Consider the following 17,064-nt stretch of genomic DNA (forward strand, 5'->3'; position numbering starts at 1 on the left):
TCCATGTTGCTAAGCAGTTAGCACCTGCTGGCTACTGAAAGGAGTATTTGCTTCAGATATTTTGCACAACATTTAAATAGGCCTAGATTTTTGTAATATCACAGATGGTGTGGTATAAATAAGAAGGTCATGTGGACAGTGTTAAAAATTTGGACTTTGCTTTCAACTGGGACTTTTGGAGCCCTTCTCAGTGGCATTGGGTGGTATGTTTATTTACTATTTTTTTCCTATATTAATATATTAATCATTTAAATTCTACTGTATGCAGTACATTGTTCTGGGTGTTTTCAGAGATATCACAGAACAATAAGATTTTCCCCCATTCATTCATCCTAACTCATGAATAATTGTGTGGGATATAGTAGACATTTCCTCCTTTGCCCCAACATCACCTCCAATATTTGAAGCTTCTTCTGCCTCATGAGATTTCATGTACCTCCCACTAGAGAACCTCCCTCCACAGCCTCCCTTGCATCTAGGCTTGGCCCTTGACCCTGCTCTGATAAGCAGATACGTGGGAGGGACCACTCAGAATGCATTCTGGTAAAGGTGAGGTAGTGGCCATTGCTGCATCCACTTTCCAGAAACTGCAGGCAACAGTAGCAGGAGTACCTAATGGCCAGCATTGTTGGGGTTGGTGGAATTACCTAAGGTCTGCACCCATGGGTAGCAGCTGTGATGCCTTCATGAGACCAGTTCTGTGAAATGGACTTGGACTTCTGGGTTCAGAAGTGTCTATAAGTAGTTGCTTGTCTCTTTGGATTCTATGAGTTACTCAGAATATTTAATGTAGAGAATTACTTGCTATTGCTGTAACTAAGGTCATTAATTTATATAAGAAGCTAAAAATTGTCACATCTTTAATGAATCACGAAATAAAGTAAAATCCAAATTTTTGAGTAGATATATTAATGACATAGGATGGAGATAGGGGCTCAAGAAAATAGGAAAGATTGATGGAAGAGGTAGATAGATGTTGAGCTCTGTGGTCTCAATTTATTCAACAAATACTATGAGCTGCTAGTATATACCACATCTGGTATTAGGTGCTTGGGATAAAAAAATGAGCAAGAATGACACAGTTACTGTCTTCATGAAGATGAAAGTCTTATGGAGAAGAACTTAAGTCATTACCACAGCTCTGGCAAAAACTCTGTTGGAATATGAGGATACAGTGTGAACTTATATCAGGGACACTTATGTTTTCAAGAAAAGGAAAGTGAGGCTTCCCAGAGGAGTGTCTTTAAGAACCAATCTGAACATGGGACACCTGGGTGGCCCAGTCTGTTGAGTGTCCGACTTCAGCTCTGGTCATGATCTCATGTTTCATGGGTTTGAGCCCCACATCAGGCTCACTGCTTTCAGCCTGTCAGCAAAGAGCCCACTTTGGATCTTCTGTCCCCCTCTCTCTGCATCCCTATTTGTGCTCTTCCAAAAATAAATAAGTATTTTAAAAAATTAAAAAAAAAAGAATCAATCTGAACGATGTATAAACTGAAGAGAACTGATAGAGGAGGGTCTTTGGGTAAAGAATGTCCAAGTAAAGATAGCATTTGTAAAACCTTTCTAGTGAGAGAGAATATGACACATTGGAAAGACCTAAAATTTTCTGTGTGGTTGAAATACAGAATATGGAAATAGCTAATGGCCAAGTGGATCTGGAGAAAAACTAAGTATTTTTTTCTTGTGTATTTAACTTTGTGGTGCTAGTATTCTTCTTCCCAAACAAAGATGATTACTCTGGTTGTCCTTAAATACTCCATACTAAGTCCTGACATTAAATGGGGTTTCTGTACAACTGTGTGATGGTGTACTTGGCCAGAACAGGGCCAGTAGCAGTGTTCAAAGGGATGAAGAGACAGAGACATATTTAAGATATATTTAGCAGAATTTGGTCATTGATTAAAAAGATAAATGGAAAGGGATGCAATTAAGATGTTTCTTCTTTATTAGGAAGGCACAGACTTCTGGTTTCTAAGTGGTCTTTCTGTCCACCTGCAATTACCCAGTAAATAAATATAATAATGTTTATGTTTACACATATTTTAATTTAATTAAAAGTACAAATACCTTTAAAAACATAATAGTAATATATCTAAATATGTTCCTCTTCTTTGTTGGTTAGCAAAACTTTAAGTAAAAGACAGAAAATATTTATTTTACTCTAGTGGCTGTGGCAAAATTTGACATTTGCTTTAGATAATACTGGATTTGGATAACACTTAGGCATATATTTGACAAGTTGTATGTAACTTAGTTGTTATATATAACTCTGAAAAATAATAATTTACATTGATATAGTACTTTGTGTTTCTTTTAAAAGATCTTCATTCATTATTTCATCTTATACTCACTTTAAAACTTTGTGAAAGGCAAAATTATCCCCATTAGGTAGATGAGGACATGCTGGCTCATAAAGGTTTAATAATATAAGCTCATCCGTGCTGAAGTAGAACATGGACAAAGACAGGTCTTTGTTCAGAGACAAAGAGAAGAGTTAAGCATTATTTTTATAGTAGGTGCTAGTTTTCAGAAGGGCAAGGATACATATTGTGTAAATGGGGACTCCAGGATTTAAAAAGGATAGAAGATGGGGCACCTGGGTGGCTCAGTTGGTTGAGTGGATGACTTCCGCTCAGGTCATGATCTCACAGTTCATGAGTTCAAGCCCCACATCGGGCCCTTTGCTGACAGCTTAGAGCCTGGAGCCTGCTTCGAATTCTGTGTCTCCCTCTCTCTCTGCCCCTTCCCTGCTCATGCTCTGTCTCTCTCTCTCCTTCAAAAATAAATAAAAACACTAAAAAATTTATAAAAAGGATAGAAGACACATGAACTGCTAACTAGGTAATGAATCACTTTATGATTTGGAAGGTCATGGCAATTTTCTTTAATGTATGTACAACCTGTATCTATTCAAGCGAAGTTAAATAGAGGGTTGATCAACTGTCTCTCAAATACTAGTAAGTAAAGGACCATTAAGGTCATCCATGCAGTATTCTACCTCTTATTCCTTGGGGTTATTTTTGGTTTTGTTTTTTATTTTGGCTTGCATTGCTCTTTTAGGTTAGAGTTATCCTCCGTGCTTGAAGGTGAAGACATTATTTTCTATTGTTTGTGTGTTTGCCTGAAGAGCTTGTACAATACTGAGTTGATTGCACTCAAAACTGTTAGGGGCTTAGGAGCTCAGAGACGCAAATGCATAAAAAAATGCCTTTCACAACCCAGCTTAGCTTTAGAAGGTAACTTGCTAAGAAAATGCTTATAGCAATGGGATGACACTATTCAGCTCTGTGAGTTGTAGCTGGAAAGCTACAAAGTCATTGCTTGAAGCACTGTATTTATTTATAGATGGACAATTACAAGTAGCTTTGGGGGCTGAAATTTTGTGAAAATATCCACTTATAGAAGTCTCCTGGTTGGCCTACTTATATACATATAAACAGATTTTCTTGGCATGAGGACCAGAGAACTGACGATAAACAAAAATGTGACTGTTAAATAAGATATATGATTACTGGTAACCACAGTGGGCTCTTTGTCAGGTTTAATCAGTTTGAAGAATAAATTAGTGGTGCCTTGAAAATTATGAAATATAATTCCTTATATAGAAGCCAATTAATTTTTATTTTCTAAAAACAAAATTAATGATAGGTAATCAAGTACAGAATTTAAAAATTGTTAAGTGCTGAAAAACAACCACACACATACACAAACATACAGCTTCCACATGCATATGTTTTTTTCTATTATTATTATTATTATTATTATTATTATATAGTTTGTAAATGATCTCTAAAGAGCCAAAGCCTATTCTGCATATGTTATCAAGCTGAGAACTCTAATTGGACAGTAGCCCATTGGTATATTTGCAAGTGCGGTTAGAGGGAAGGAATGGCGGGAAGAAACATGAAGTGCCAGACTTGAGAGTGGAAGAGCATCTTGTTATATTATTTCTTAATTGGGTTTGACTGTGGAAGACTTTGAAAGAGAAATTATTTAGGAGAAACAAGACTTATTCTCCTGGATAGGAAGTTTTAGAAACAGCATGTGTAATGACTATGTTAATAGAAGTGTCATGTTAAGTACTGTAGGCTTTCTCGCATCACTGAGATTCAAGGAAATATTCCATCACTAGTGAGTCAGAAAGCTTGACTTTTACTGAAAAATGATTAAATAAGAGGGAAAAGACTGCCAGCTAATTAGTTGTCTGGACTTATATGGACATTATCTTGAAACCCCTTTATAGGAAATTTCAACCGCATGGTCAGACCTTAGAACTGTTTTGATTCAAAACTAATTTCCTCAAGTGAGTAGTTAGAAATTGCTTTCTTGTAACAATTTCAAAAGGAATGAAATAGAGGAAAGAAGTGGGTTCATAAAATGAAGGGCAAATGGTCTGATTAAAACACACACACACACGCACACACACACACACACGTCCCTCCATAGCAGGTAAGAGAGGTTTGGGGAAGGGAAAAAGAAAGAGAAAAACATCAGTGATCCCCATTATTTTCTTTAAATATTTATTTTTAAATTACTCCAGAAAAATTTTTATCTTTATTCGTTTTAAGAAGAAATAAATTAATATACGGTGGCGTATGAGCTATTTTAAAAACATATATACAATAATCACCAATGAAAACATTTTTTAGTGTGGAAACTTATGTTTATTCATAAGGTATTTTCTTCCTAATGAACAAACTTGGCGCTTCTTTGATCCATTCTAGAAGCTCTGATATGATTGCTCTGTTCAATCTAAGATTTTAAAAGTGTCTCTTAACTGGATTATCTGTTGAACAACATGAGATGACTTAGAGGAGTTGTAATGCTAAGATTCATTTGCAATGATAACCAACATTACTATTTAGAGCATTTGTGGAGATGAAGCCGTCCTCCTTTTCTGAGAGAAAATTGACTAAGTGCCCTTTGAATATTCCATAGGACCCCATTTACACTGTATTTCTTCACCTTGTTCCCTGCAGTGATGACAGCTGTATTTAAATTCAGTGTCCAGGATTTCAATTGCTGTATCCAGATTCTTAAACCATCTCTTAATTGCCTACAGTGCCTGAGTATTCTGCCAAAATTCAGGCGGGCAACATCAGTCTGAGAGGACAATTTCCCGTGAATTCTGCTTTAGCCTGTCCAGTTCCATGAGTTCTTTAGGATTGTTTCTTTTATGATGGCTTTCCCCATGAAGCCTCCACCCAAAACAGTCAAGGAAGTATCAAGAGGTACCAGAGTAAAAATGAGGTTTTCTTATAAATATGACTTTTTCTGAAAATGGACACCAGTCTGTGTGAGATAGTATTTCAGCATCTTATTAAAAGCAAAAGGTTTGGGGTGCCTGGGTGGCTCAGTTGATTAAGCGTCCAACTCTTGGTTTTGGCTCAGGTCATGATCTCATGATCAGGTTCATGAGTTCAAGACCTGCATGGAGCTCTGCATGGACAGTGTGGAGCCTGCTTGTGATTCTCTCTCTCTCCCTCTGTCTCTGCCCCTCCTCTGCTCACACACACACATTCTCTCTCTCAAAATAAATAAGTAAACTTAAAAAATTAAAGCGAAAGGTTTTATGAACTCCCTTCCTTTTAATAAGTGGTACTTTTCTAATAAATCTCAGTTGGGCCTGGCTAACACTTCTAAATTTGCTTTACACATGTTTCATTGAATCTAAAATGCCAGTGGTTCTCAGATAATGCATTATTTGTTATATAAGATAGAAAAAAAAGATGACATAATACTAAGACCCTGGGCTCCTAAGACTCTTAAAGTTATCTCTATTTCAGAGTAAATGTGATTATAAAATAGAAGGAATATGATATTGCTAACCTCCTCTGCACCTGAATCCACCTTTTTCCTAGTTGGTGAGGCCTGAACCACATAGATACCTCAAATGAGCTATAAACTTGTCTTGAATGTAGCCATTCTGGAAAGGTAGAATTTCTAGAATGTTTAACAGAAAAAAGGTTTCAGGCAGCATTGTGGATTCTGTAGCATATGTGGATTTAAGGGATAGATATTTCATTCCTTGAGTTTTACAAATTGAGTTCACTGTCTTATGCTTTACACTGGATCATATCTGTCTCTCCACCCTGCCCCAGCCTGTAGGAATCAGGTAATGTAGGGGATTTGTTATGGGGACCTCAGCTTCCTTTCCCTGGCCCTGCATGAGAGTATGTGGATATATGGGGGCAGATCATGGCAATGCTTTTTTCTCCCTTGGACACTTGGTGTGATAATAATTTTTTATAATATATAATTAATCTTAGCAATTCTTTCCTTAGCCCTCTTCAAGAGTTCTCCATGGGAGAGAGTATCTATTTCCCAGGGTTTTCTATTTGGTGTCTATGCTGGGTTGTGATCTTCCTTGATGGCATTTTCTGCTTTGAACGCTTGATAGAAAGCTGCCTCTTAACCAAATACCTTTTATTCATTTAACAGTTATAGTTTGGGTGTCTTCTTTGTTTCAGGCACTATTATATTATGGGTCATTCAGAACATTATTTCTGTAAACAACAAGCATTGACTGTTTTTGGGCAAAGACTTGATGGTGACAAATGAGCCAGGTGGATATCTGATGGAAGAGTGTCTCTGAGAGGGAATGGCAAGGACAAAAGCCTTTCAGTGGAAACATGCATAGTGCGTTTGAAGAACACGGCCATGAGGAATAGAGTGAACAGGAAAATAGTGGTAGAAAGTAAGAACAGAGAAGTCGAGGAGAGGATAGGCCAATTTAAAAGACTCAATTTTTACTCTGAGTGAGATGGAAAGGCACTAAAGGAATTTATACAAAAAGTAACATTCCGATTTTATTTTTAAAGAATCTCTTGACTCTATGTGGAGAAAACACACTGTAGCATGGAAGGGGGAAAGCAGTGAGACACATAGAAGGCTAATGCCGTAATTGAAGAGAAAGATCGTGGTGGTTTGTGCCGGGGATCTAAGTGGAAAAGGTGGTAAGTGGTGGCCTGGTCCAGGACAGGGAAAGTAGCCAGGTTTACTTTTAATTTCTTCTTCTTCGTCTTATTATTATTAAAATCTAAATCCAAGTTAGTTAACATATAGTATAATAATGATTTCAGGAATAGAATTTAGTAATTCATCACTTACACATAACACCCAGTGCTCATCTCAACAAGTGCCCTCCTTAATGTACCTTGCCCATTTAGCCCATCCCCCCCACACCCCTCCAGCAACCCTCAGTTTGTTCCCAGTATTTAAGAGTCTCTTATGGTTTATTTCCCTCTCCGTTTTAATATTATTTTTGTTTTCCTTCCCTTATGTTCATGTTTTGTGTCTTAAATTTCACATATGAGTGAAGTCATATGATATTTGTCTTTCTCTGACTGACTTACTTCGCTTAGCATAGTGCACTCTAGTTCCATCGACGTTTTTGCAAATGGCAAGATTTCATTCTTTGTGATTGCTGAGTAATACTCCATTGTGTCTATACACACACACACACACACACACACACACACACACTACATCTTATTTATCAGTTTATCTGTTGATGGACATTTGGGCTCTTTCATACTTTGGCTATTATAGATAGTGCTGCTATAAACATTGGGATGTATGTGACCCTTTGAAACAGCATACCTATGTCCCTTTATTTATTATAAATAAATAGTGCAATTGTTGTGTCATAAGGTAGCTCTATTTTTAATTTTTGAAAATTAAAATTACTGTTTTCCAGAGTGGCTGCAGCAGTGTGCATTCCCACCAGCAGTGCAAAAAGTTTCCTCTTTCTCTTCATGCTCGCCAACATCTGTTGTTGCCTGAGTTGTTAAGATTAGCCATTCTGACAGGTGTGAGGTGGTATCTCATTGTGGTTTTGATTTGTATTTCCCTGATGATGAGTGATGTTGAGCATTTTTTCATGCGTCTGTTAGCCATTTGGATATCTTCTTTGGAAAAGTGTCTATTCATGTATTATCCCATTTCTTCACTGGATTATTTGTGTTTTGGGTGTTGAGCTTGATAAGTTATTTATAGATTTTGGATACTAACTCTTTATCTGATATGTCATTTGCAAATATCTTCTCCCATTCTGTTGCTTGCCTTTTAGTTTTGCTGATCATTTCCTTTGCTGTGCAGAAAATTTTCATCTTGATGAGGTCCCAATAGTTCATTTTTGCTTTTGTTTCCCTTGCCTCCGGAGACATGTCAAGTAAGAAATTGCTGCAGCTGAGGTCAAAGAAGTTGTTGGCCTGTTTTCTCCTCTAGGATTTCAATGACTTCCTGTCTTACGTTTAGGTCTTTCATCCATTTCAAGTTTATTTTTGCGTATGGTGTAAGAAAGTGGTCCAGGTTCATTCTTCTGCATGTCACTGTCCAGTTTTCCCAGCACCACTTGCTGAAGAGACTGTCTTTATTTGACTGGATATTCTTTCCTGCTTTGTCGAAGATTAGTTGGCCATACATTTGTGGGTCCATTTCTGGGTTCTCTATTCTGTTCCATTGATCTATGTGTCTGTTTTTGTACCAGTATCACATTGTCTTGATGATTACAGCTTTGTAATACAGCTTAAAGTCCAGAATTGTGATGCTTCCAGCTTTGGTTTTCTTTTTCAACTTTGTTTTGGCTATTTGGCATCTTTCAGGGTTCCAAACAAATTTTAGAATTATTTGTTCTAGCTCTGTGAAGAATGCTGGTATTATTTTGATAGGGATTGCATTTGATGTGTAGATTGCTTTGGGTAGTATTGACATTTTAACAATATTTGTTTTGTCAATCCATGTGTATGGAATGTTTTTCCATTTCTTTGTGTCTTCTTCAATATCTTTCATAAGCTTTCTGTAGTTTTCAGTGTATAGATCTTTCACCTTTTTGGATAGGTCCATTCCTAAGTATTTTATGGTTCTTGGTGCAATTGTAAATGGGATCGATTCCTTGATTTCTCTTTCTGCTGCTTCATTATTGGTGTATAGGAATGCAACTGATTTCTGTGCATTGATTTTATATCCTGCAACTTGGCTGAATTCATGTGTCAGTTCTAGCAGTTTTTTGGTGGAATCTTTTGGGTTTTCCATGTAGAGTATCATGTCATCTGAGAAGAGTGAAAGTTTGATTTCCTCCTTACTTGTTTGGATGCCTTGTATTTCCTTTTTTGTTTGATTGCTGAGACTAGGACTTCCAACGCTATGTTGAATAATAGTGGTGAGAGCGGACATCCCTCTTGTGTTCCTTACCTTAGGACAAAAGCTCTCAGTTTTTTCTTATTGAGGATGCTATTAGCAGTGGGTCTTTCATGTATGGCCTTTATGATCTTGAGGTATGATCTTTCTATCCCTACTTTCTTGAGGGTTTTTATCAAGAAAGGATTCTGAATTTTGTGAAATGTTTTTCTGCATCTATTGAGAGGATCATGTGGTTCTTATTTTCTCTTTTATTAATGTGATATATCACATTGAATGATTTGCAGATATTGAACCAGCCCTGCATCCAAGGAATAAATCCAATTGATTGTGGTGAATAGTTCTTTTAATGTATTGTTGGGTCCAGTTTGCTAGTATCTTGTTGAGAATTTTTGCACCCATGTTCATCGGGTAAATTAGTCTGTAGTTCTCCTTTTTAGTGGGGTCTTTGTCTGGTTTTGGAATCAAGGTAATGCCGGCTTCATAGAATGAATTTGGAAGTTTTCCTTACATTTCTATTTTTCTGTTTTTTTGGAAGAGCTTCAAAAGAATAGGTGTTAACTTGTCTTTAAATGTTTGGTAGAATTTCTTACATCTTTTATGTCCCAGATAATAAATACACCATTCTTCCAAGGAGATCTGGTTTATTGTAGTGGCGAATGGTATTTAGAAATCCAAATCTGGGTGCTTATTGTTATGATCTGTCATTCTTGTATCACACTGTTTTATTATAGAGGCTTTGTAATGTGTTCTAATATCCTCTAGTGGCTCTTTTCATACTTCATTCATTTTAGTGTTTATTTAGCATTTTAACATGCATTTTTGTTTTTTTCCTATGAAGTTTAGTATCAACTTTTCTAGCCATGGGGGGGGAAATTTTTTTTGTTATTTTTACTGGCACTATATTTATAAATTAGCTTAGGGAGAACTGATATCTTGATAATGTGGGGTCAGATCCAAGAAAAAGAGGTATCTGTCCACCCGCTACTACCTATTTTTCTTGTTTTGAAAGTTTTTAAATACAGAAAATAACCAATTATTAAGTTTATTACTAAATATTTTATCTTTATCATCATTACAATATTTGTATACTTTTCCTTTATTTTTTTCTTGTAAGTGGTCATTATTGGTGTATATAGAGGTCTTTGATTTTTACATGTTAATTTTATAGTCTGCTACCTTGCTGAATTATTTTTGTGATTTTTTTTTTTTTGGTCAGTTTTATTATTGATTTTCTAGTGTTTTCCAGGCAGAGTATCATACTATTGGCAAATACACATGGTTTTGCCTCTTTGAAATCTTTTATGCCTCTAACTGATGCCCCCAGAACATTACAAAATATTAGTGGATATAATGGGTATCCTTATCTCTGATTTTTGTGAAAATCCTTATAGTATTTACCTTTGTATAAGATACTGACTAGAGGATTGAGTAATATATTTTATTACTTTAAGGATGTATCCAATCATTTGTATTTTCGTGAATTTTGTATTGGAAATGGGCACTGAATTTTGCCAAGGCCTTTTTCTTTCTTTTTTTTTTTCCCAACGTTTTTTATTTATTTTTGGGACAGAGAGAGACAGAGCATGAACGGGGGAGGGGCAGAGAGAGAGGGAGACACAGAATCGGAAACAGGCTCCAGGCTCCGAGCCATCAGCCCAGAGCCCGTCGCGGGGCTCGAACTCACGGACCGCGAGATCATGACCTGGCTGAAGTCGGACGCTTAACCGACTGCGCCACCCAGGCGCCCCTGCCAAGGCCTTTTTCAACATTTATGGAGAAAATATATTTTTTCTTCTTAGATCAAGTAATTTGGTGAATCATATCAATAGATTTCCTAATAATGGGCTATCCCTGTATTCTTAGCTTAAATCCCACTTGGTTTTGACATATTATTTTCATAATGGAGTGTCAGAGTGTCTCTGCTAATATTTAGGAATTTTCCACTGGTGTTCATAAGTGATAGTAATCTGTAATTTTCTTTAGTGCGTGTGGAAAATTAATCAGGTATCAGTTTCAAAGTTATAATTGCTTCATTAACATAATTTGGAAGTTTCCTTAATTTTCTGTACTCTGAAGAAATTTATATAGCATTGGAAATATCTTGACTCTAAAGGTGTGGTAAAATTTCCTCATAGAGTCATCTGACTGGTATGTGTGTGTGTGTGTGTGTGTGTGTGTGTGTGTGTTTGAATTAGCTCCTTGACAACTTTCTCTGTTTCTTCTATGGAAATTAGATTGACTTATATCTTCTATTTCCACTGACCTCAGTTTTGATAAACTATATTTTCCTATAAAATCCATTTCATGCAGATTTGTAAATTATTTGCACAGAGACTGCAAAGTAGTTGCTTATGATGTTTTAAACTTTGGCTATATCAGTAATTATTTCTCTCATTTATTTCTTATTTTGTATATTTATGTTTCTTCCTCTTTAGATTAAGTTAATATTTTTTATTTTCATTGTAGTTTCTGAAAGAATTAGAATTTTGGTTTATTAACGTATCTACAGTTTTTCGTTTTTAATCTCATTACTTTTTGCTTTTATCTTTTTATTTCCTTTCTTCTTGTTTACTTAATCTAAAGATGTGGTAATCTTTTCCTAGATTTTTAAATTGGAAATTTAGTCCACTTATTTTCATTCTTTTATTTCATTGATAGAGATATTTAAAAATTAGTATTTTCCTTTGTTCTCTTCTTTAAATGCATTCCACAGATAGTGTGTAAGAGAAATATTCTGATCCTGGAAACAACATGGATGAATCTCAAAAACATGCTGTCTGAAAGAAGGCAGACATAATAACTACATTTGATGTGGTTCTGGTCACATGATATTCTAGAAATGTATATTTTACACAAATCAAATCAGTGGTTTCTTATTCTGGGTGTGGTATTGAAGATATAGACTGCACAACACTGTGAGCTATATTTTTGTTAGGATGGTTATATGCATGTATAAGTTTGTGAAAACATGAAATGCACCCATAACAGTATACTTACAGGTGCATTTTATTGCATGTGACTTCTTGTAACTATATCTCATAATTCTAATTAAAAATAAGCATGATAATGCCTCACTATGAAAATGGAAACTTACTGTATAATGTCTACCTAGATTTGTAAGATTCTCAGATTCCTGGTTGGACTACTTTCTTAATCTGACATTTGTTCAGTGACCATAGAGAAGTTACTAACATTTTTTTTTTGAGAACAGAGCAACAATTTTCCCTACATTTGAAATGCTGTATAATTTACTTCCTTTTGGAGATAATTAAAACTTGTTTCAATTTTATTTGTTTGATATTAGCATAAAGAGGATCATGTTCAACTTCTTAATTTTAGAATACATTCATAGTATCATAATGCTTCAGTTTTCTCAACTGTAAAATAGGGATAATATTACTTGCCTTATATTATTATATGAAAATTAAATGATGTAATGTTTATAAAACTCAGCCTAGTATTTAAATTAAATAATTGATTACAAATTTTAGTAAGCAGTACTCCCAACGAAGCTAAAGACAAAATGATACTATTATTATCTAGTGGGCATGACTGTCTTCCTGGCTTTATTTGGAACAAAAAGCATTTGGGAATAGAGTAGCAGTACTATAATTACCTAGCTAGTACAATTAAACTAGAGAAAGAAATGAGGTATAAAATGTGCAAATTAAGAAGAGAGCCCTTATTTTTTGAATGCTTATATAACTGGAAAACATAAGAGAAATGAAATAAAAATTATTGGAAAATATAAGAGAATTCAATGAGATTTGGTTGCGAAGATCCAAAAGTCAATGATAGCTTCCTATATACAAATAACTGCCATTTATAAAATGAATATACATTTCAACTGTGTGCAAAAACATATTATATGAGGAAAATTATTGCAGCTTTGTTTGTAATATAAAGGAGTAGAGACAAAAACCGTCAGTCAATAGAGATCTGATTTAGTAAGTTACAGAATTCTTATGGAATATTAAGTCACTGTAAAAAAATGAGACATGTATATACTAGTATATGCATGGTACACTACATTGTATAAAACGTGCTTCCACTGTGTAATAAAGGGCATGTGGTGTGCATGTGTGTATGTACACACACATATGTGTCTAAAATATTTCCAAATTTGTACTTAAAAACTGGAAATAGCAGAAGCACCTGGGAGGCTCAGTTGGTTGAGCATGGGACTTCGGCTCAGGTTATGATCTCATGGTTCATGGGTTCAAGCCCCGTGTCAGGCTCTGTGCTGATAGCTCAGAGCTTGGAGCCTGCTTTGGATTCTGTCTCCCTCTCTGCCCTTTTCCTGCTCATGCTCTGTCTGTCTGTCTGTCTCTCAAAAATAAATAAACAAAAAATATTTATTAATAATAATTAAAAAAGAACTGGAAATAGTGGTTGCTCTTGGAGAGGGCTCTGGGGGTATGGGAACAGAGGTAGGCCAGTAATATTTTCATTATATATACCCTTTGTATGAATGTTCTATTGCTGCATAATAAATTACCACAAACTTAAACAACTTAGACAGCTTCAAACAATATCCATTTATTGGTTCAGTCTTTAGGTTAGATGCACAGCTATCTCAGATGAATTCTTCACTCAGGGTCTCATAAGGTCAAAATCAACTTGCGTGGGCTCTCAGCTGGCAGCTCTGGGGAAGAGTCCGTTCCAAGCTCATTTAGGTTGTTGGTAGAATCCAGTTCCTTGAAGGTATAGGTCTGAGGTCTTGTTTCCTTACCAACAATTAGCTAGACTGTTTTCTGTCATAGAGGCTCTCCACATCCCTCTTATATGGCCCTATCCATCTTCAAACCAGCCAGGATGAGTTGAGCCCTTGTCATGCTTCAAATTTCTCTGACTTCTTTCCCTACTAGCCTGAGAAAACTTAATTTTATACGGCTCATGTGATTATATCAGACCCAACCCATATAATATAATCACTGGATGGCAAGGGTCATGGGCCATTCTGAACTTATGCCTTCCATATTTTAATAAGGTTCAGTTTTTTATATGAGAATATTATTCTCCTAAAATAGAAACCTGCTAATAAAAAGATTATAATGAAACATTTAAAAACAACTTCTAATTATCCTATGTTTAAAAAGGACTGATAATAAGTTGCTCCAAGATTAGAAAAAGGATGAAAGAAGATAATGCATATAAAAATGTTCTTTAAATGATAAAGTCATCAACAAATTTTAGTTATACTTTTTAAAACTATTACTGTTATTATTGCAACTATTATTAGAAACATGTTAGTCATGCCATTGCATGAGTATTAATGGGAGAACACACAATAAATGTATTTAAAGGTAGTGATAAGCAGTCATGGTGAGTGATTAAACATATACAAAGATTATGGCCTAGAAACAGTGCATATTTAACTTTAGATTCATGTGGATAAAAGAAATAGCCAGTGGTCTTCTAGTATAGTAGTTTTTAAAGTTTCCAAAGATGTATAAAACTTTCCCTCCAATGCTATTTTATTATCAGAGGAGACCCTTGAAGTTATGGCAGCCATTATCGAGATCACATATTTTTACTCAGTTCCAGAGTCTTGGAATTTTGTTGAACAGGTATTGCCAGACATTGGGAACCATTAGGGTCTCATATTTACTTTCCATGAAGAACTTAATTAAAATTGCTTTTGATATTTAGAAAATGGGAAAATTAAGGTTATTAGGAATTAAGGAGGAGATCACAAAAATGGCATGACAGATATAATATTTTCTTTAAAATATCTCCACAATATATGTTTGGGAGAGAAATCAAATGTTGCAGGCTTTGCAATCCAACGTCCATCCTATTAGGCGAAAGATGGCTAATGTGAGAGAGTAACGGTGGAATAAGAGGTCCTAGCATATTCTGATGGTTTCCACTGGGTTCTGAAGTGGAATTTTGGGGAGGAGGGTTAGAGCTCCTGAACCAGCCTGGGCACTGGGGTGTAGGAGTGAATTCTCCATGGAGATGTACAGCTGTGTAAATGAAGGTCAAAGTTGGTTTTTTCCACCCCCCAAAGGTAGGAAATAATGGGAAGAACTGTTATGTTCTTCTTTCCTTTATGTGTGATGCTCTTTTATTTGTTCTATATTGGGTCTGCAGGTTTGCCCAGTTTCACTTCTTCTCCTGCAGCAGTATCTGCCCCTCATACTAAAACACCACCAGCTATTCCCATGGAGGCTCTGGCTCCTTACACCGCATCCAGACTTAGATGAAATACTGAACCAGGGGCCTGACATATAGCCTCCCAGCAGCTGACTGGAAGCACTGGGCAAGAATCAATGCCCTGAGACAAATTTTGACCAATGAGATAGAAGAGATGGGAAGCCAGCAGATAAATTTCTTTTCCATTTTCTACCTGATGGACTCTTCCAAGGCAGGATGATTCCATGGAGGCTGTCTGGATAAGGCCTTCATGATATGAAAGCAACCTTTATTTTCTTTAAAGCTATGGCTAACTCAGCAATTCATATCTTGTATTTGATTTTTCTGTTTCACTTCCTTTTATTCCACATTCTGGATACCCTGAGATTGAATGACCCAATAAGATATGAGTTATTAGTAGATAAACTTTGCCTCTTGCTGTTTTCTGGGGAACGTAGGCTAAGACCCATTCATTCATTCATTCATTCATTCAGCAAATACTTATTGAATGAACATTATTACTAGGTGAAAATTATTATTAGTGTCTGTTATGTGCCAGGCAGTATTTAAAGTGCTCGGGGCACACCAATGAACAAAGTAGACAAAAACCCTTGCCTTTGCAGAGTTACTTTCTAGTGGAGAGAGAGAAAATGAATAATAAACATATTACACAAGTAAATTTTAGGGTATGATAGAAAGTGATAAGAAAACATAATCAGCTTCATCTTCTAGTTTTTCTTCCATCATTCTCCTTTTCTTCCCTGAAACCCATCTTCTTCAATACTACTGCTGATAATATTCCTAATGTGTAAAGTTGAAGTCTCATCTCTTACCATCTCCTCTTTTCCTTTACAGACCAGCAACGCTGAACTACTTACAGTTTCCTCTCCTACGGAGTTCTTCTCCAATGCTGTTTATCCTCTCCATGCCTCTGCGTAGTCTGCTGCTTTTGCTGGAAGACCTCCATATTTTCTAGCTGATCTGAGACTCCACCCCAGATCATCTTTTCAGGAAATCTTACCTGACCATTTCCCTCTACATCTCTAACTTTTTTAGGGGCCTTTATGGGATCCCCAAATTCCCTTATAAATATCTTTATCATTACACACCTATTTTTTTCCCCTAAGTGTCACTATTTCTTTGTTTGCAGCTTTTATTAATCTGAGAGTTCATTGGCCACAGGGACTATGCCGTGTTTACTGTTTTACTCCTAACACTTAGCATAGTGCTCAGTAATTTTGTTTTATTTTTTTATTTTATTTTATTTTTTATTTTTTTTTCAATATATGAAATTTATTGTCAAATTGGTTTCCATACAACACCCAGTGCTCATCCCAAAAGGTGCCCTCCTCAATACCCATCACCCACCCTCCCCTCCCTCCCACCCCCCATCAACCCTCAGTTTGTTCTCAGTTTTTAACAGTCTCTTATGCTTTGGCTCTCTCCCACTCTAACCTCTTTTTTTTTTTTCCTTCCCCTCCCCCATGGGTTTCTGTTAAGTTTCTCAGGATCCACATAAGAGTGAAACCATATGGTATCTGTCTTTCTCTGTATGGCTTATTTCACTTAGCATCACACTCTCCAGTTCCATCCATGTTGCTACAAAGGGCCATATTTCATTCTTTCTCATTGCCATATAGTACTCCATTGTGTATATAAACCACAATTTCTTTATCCATTCATCAGTTGATGGACATTTAGGCTCTTTCCATAATTTGGCTATTGTTGAGAGTGCTGCTATAAACATTGGGGTACAAGTGCCCCTATGCATCAGTACTC

The 17,064-nt window shown here is 36.0% G+C and overlaps 1 long non-coding RNA gene across 1 annotated transcript in view; it reads left to right on the forward strand.

Annotated features, from left to right (window-relative positions):
- The window catches only part of LOC125922982 (uncharacterized), a 79,470-nt gene extending 62,993 nt beyond the window's left edge, over window positions 1-16,477 (forward strand). Inside the window, exon 3 of the long non-coding RNA XR_007457851.1 lies at window positions 16,141-16,477. This is a non-coding gene — a long non-coding RNA (uncharacterized LOC125922982). The remainder of the gene's footprint in view (window positions 1-16,140) is intronic.
- Window positions 16,478-17,064: the final 587 nt, after the last annotated feature.

Source organism: Panthera uncia, chromosome B1 (genome assembly GCF_023721935.1).
Source record: "Panthera uncia isolate 11264 chromosome B1, Puncia_PCG_1.0, whole genome shotgun sequence".
In the NCBI taxonomy this organism is placed as follows: Eukaryota; Metazoa; Chordata; class Mammalia; order Carnivora; family Felidae; genus Panthera; species Panthera uncia.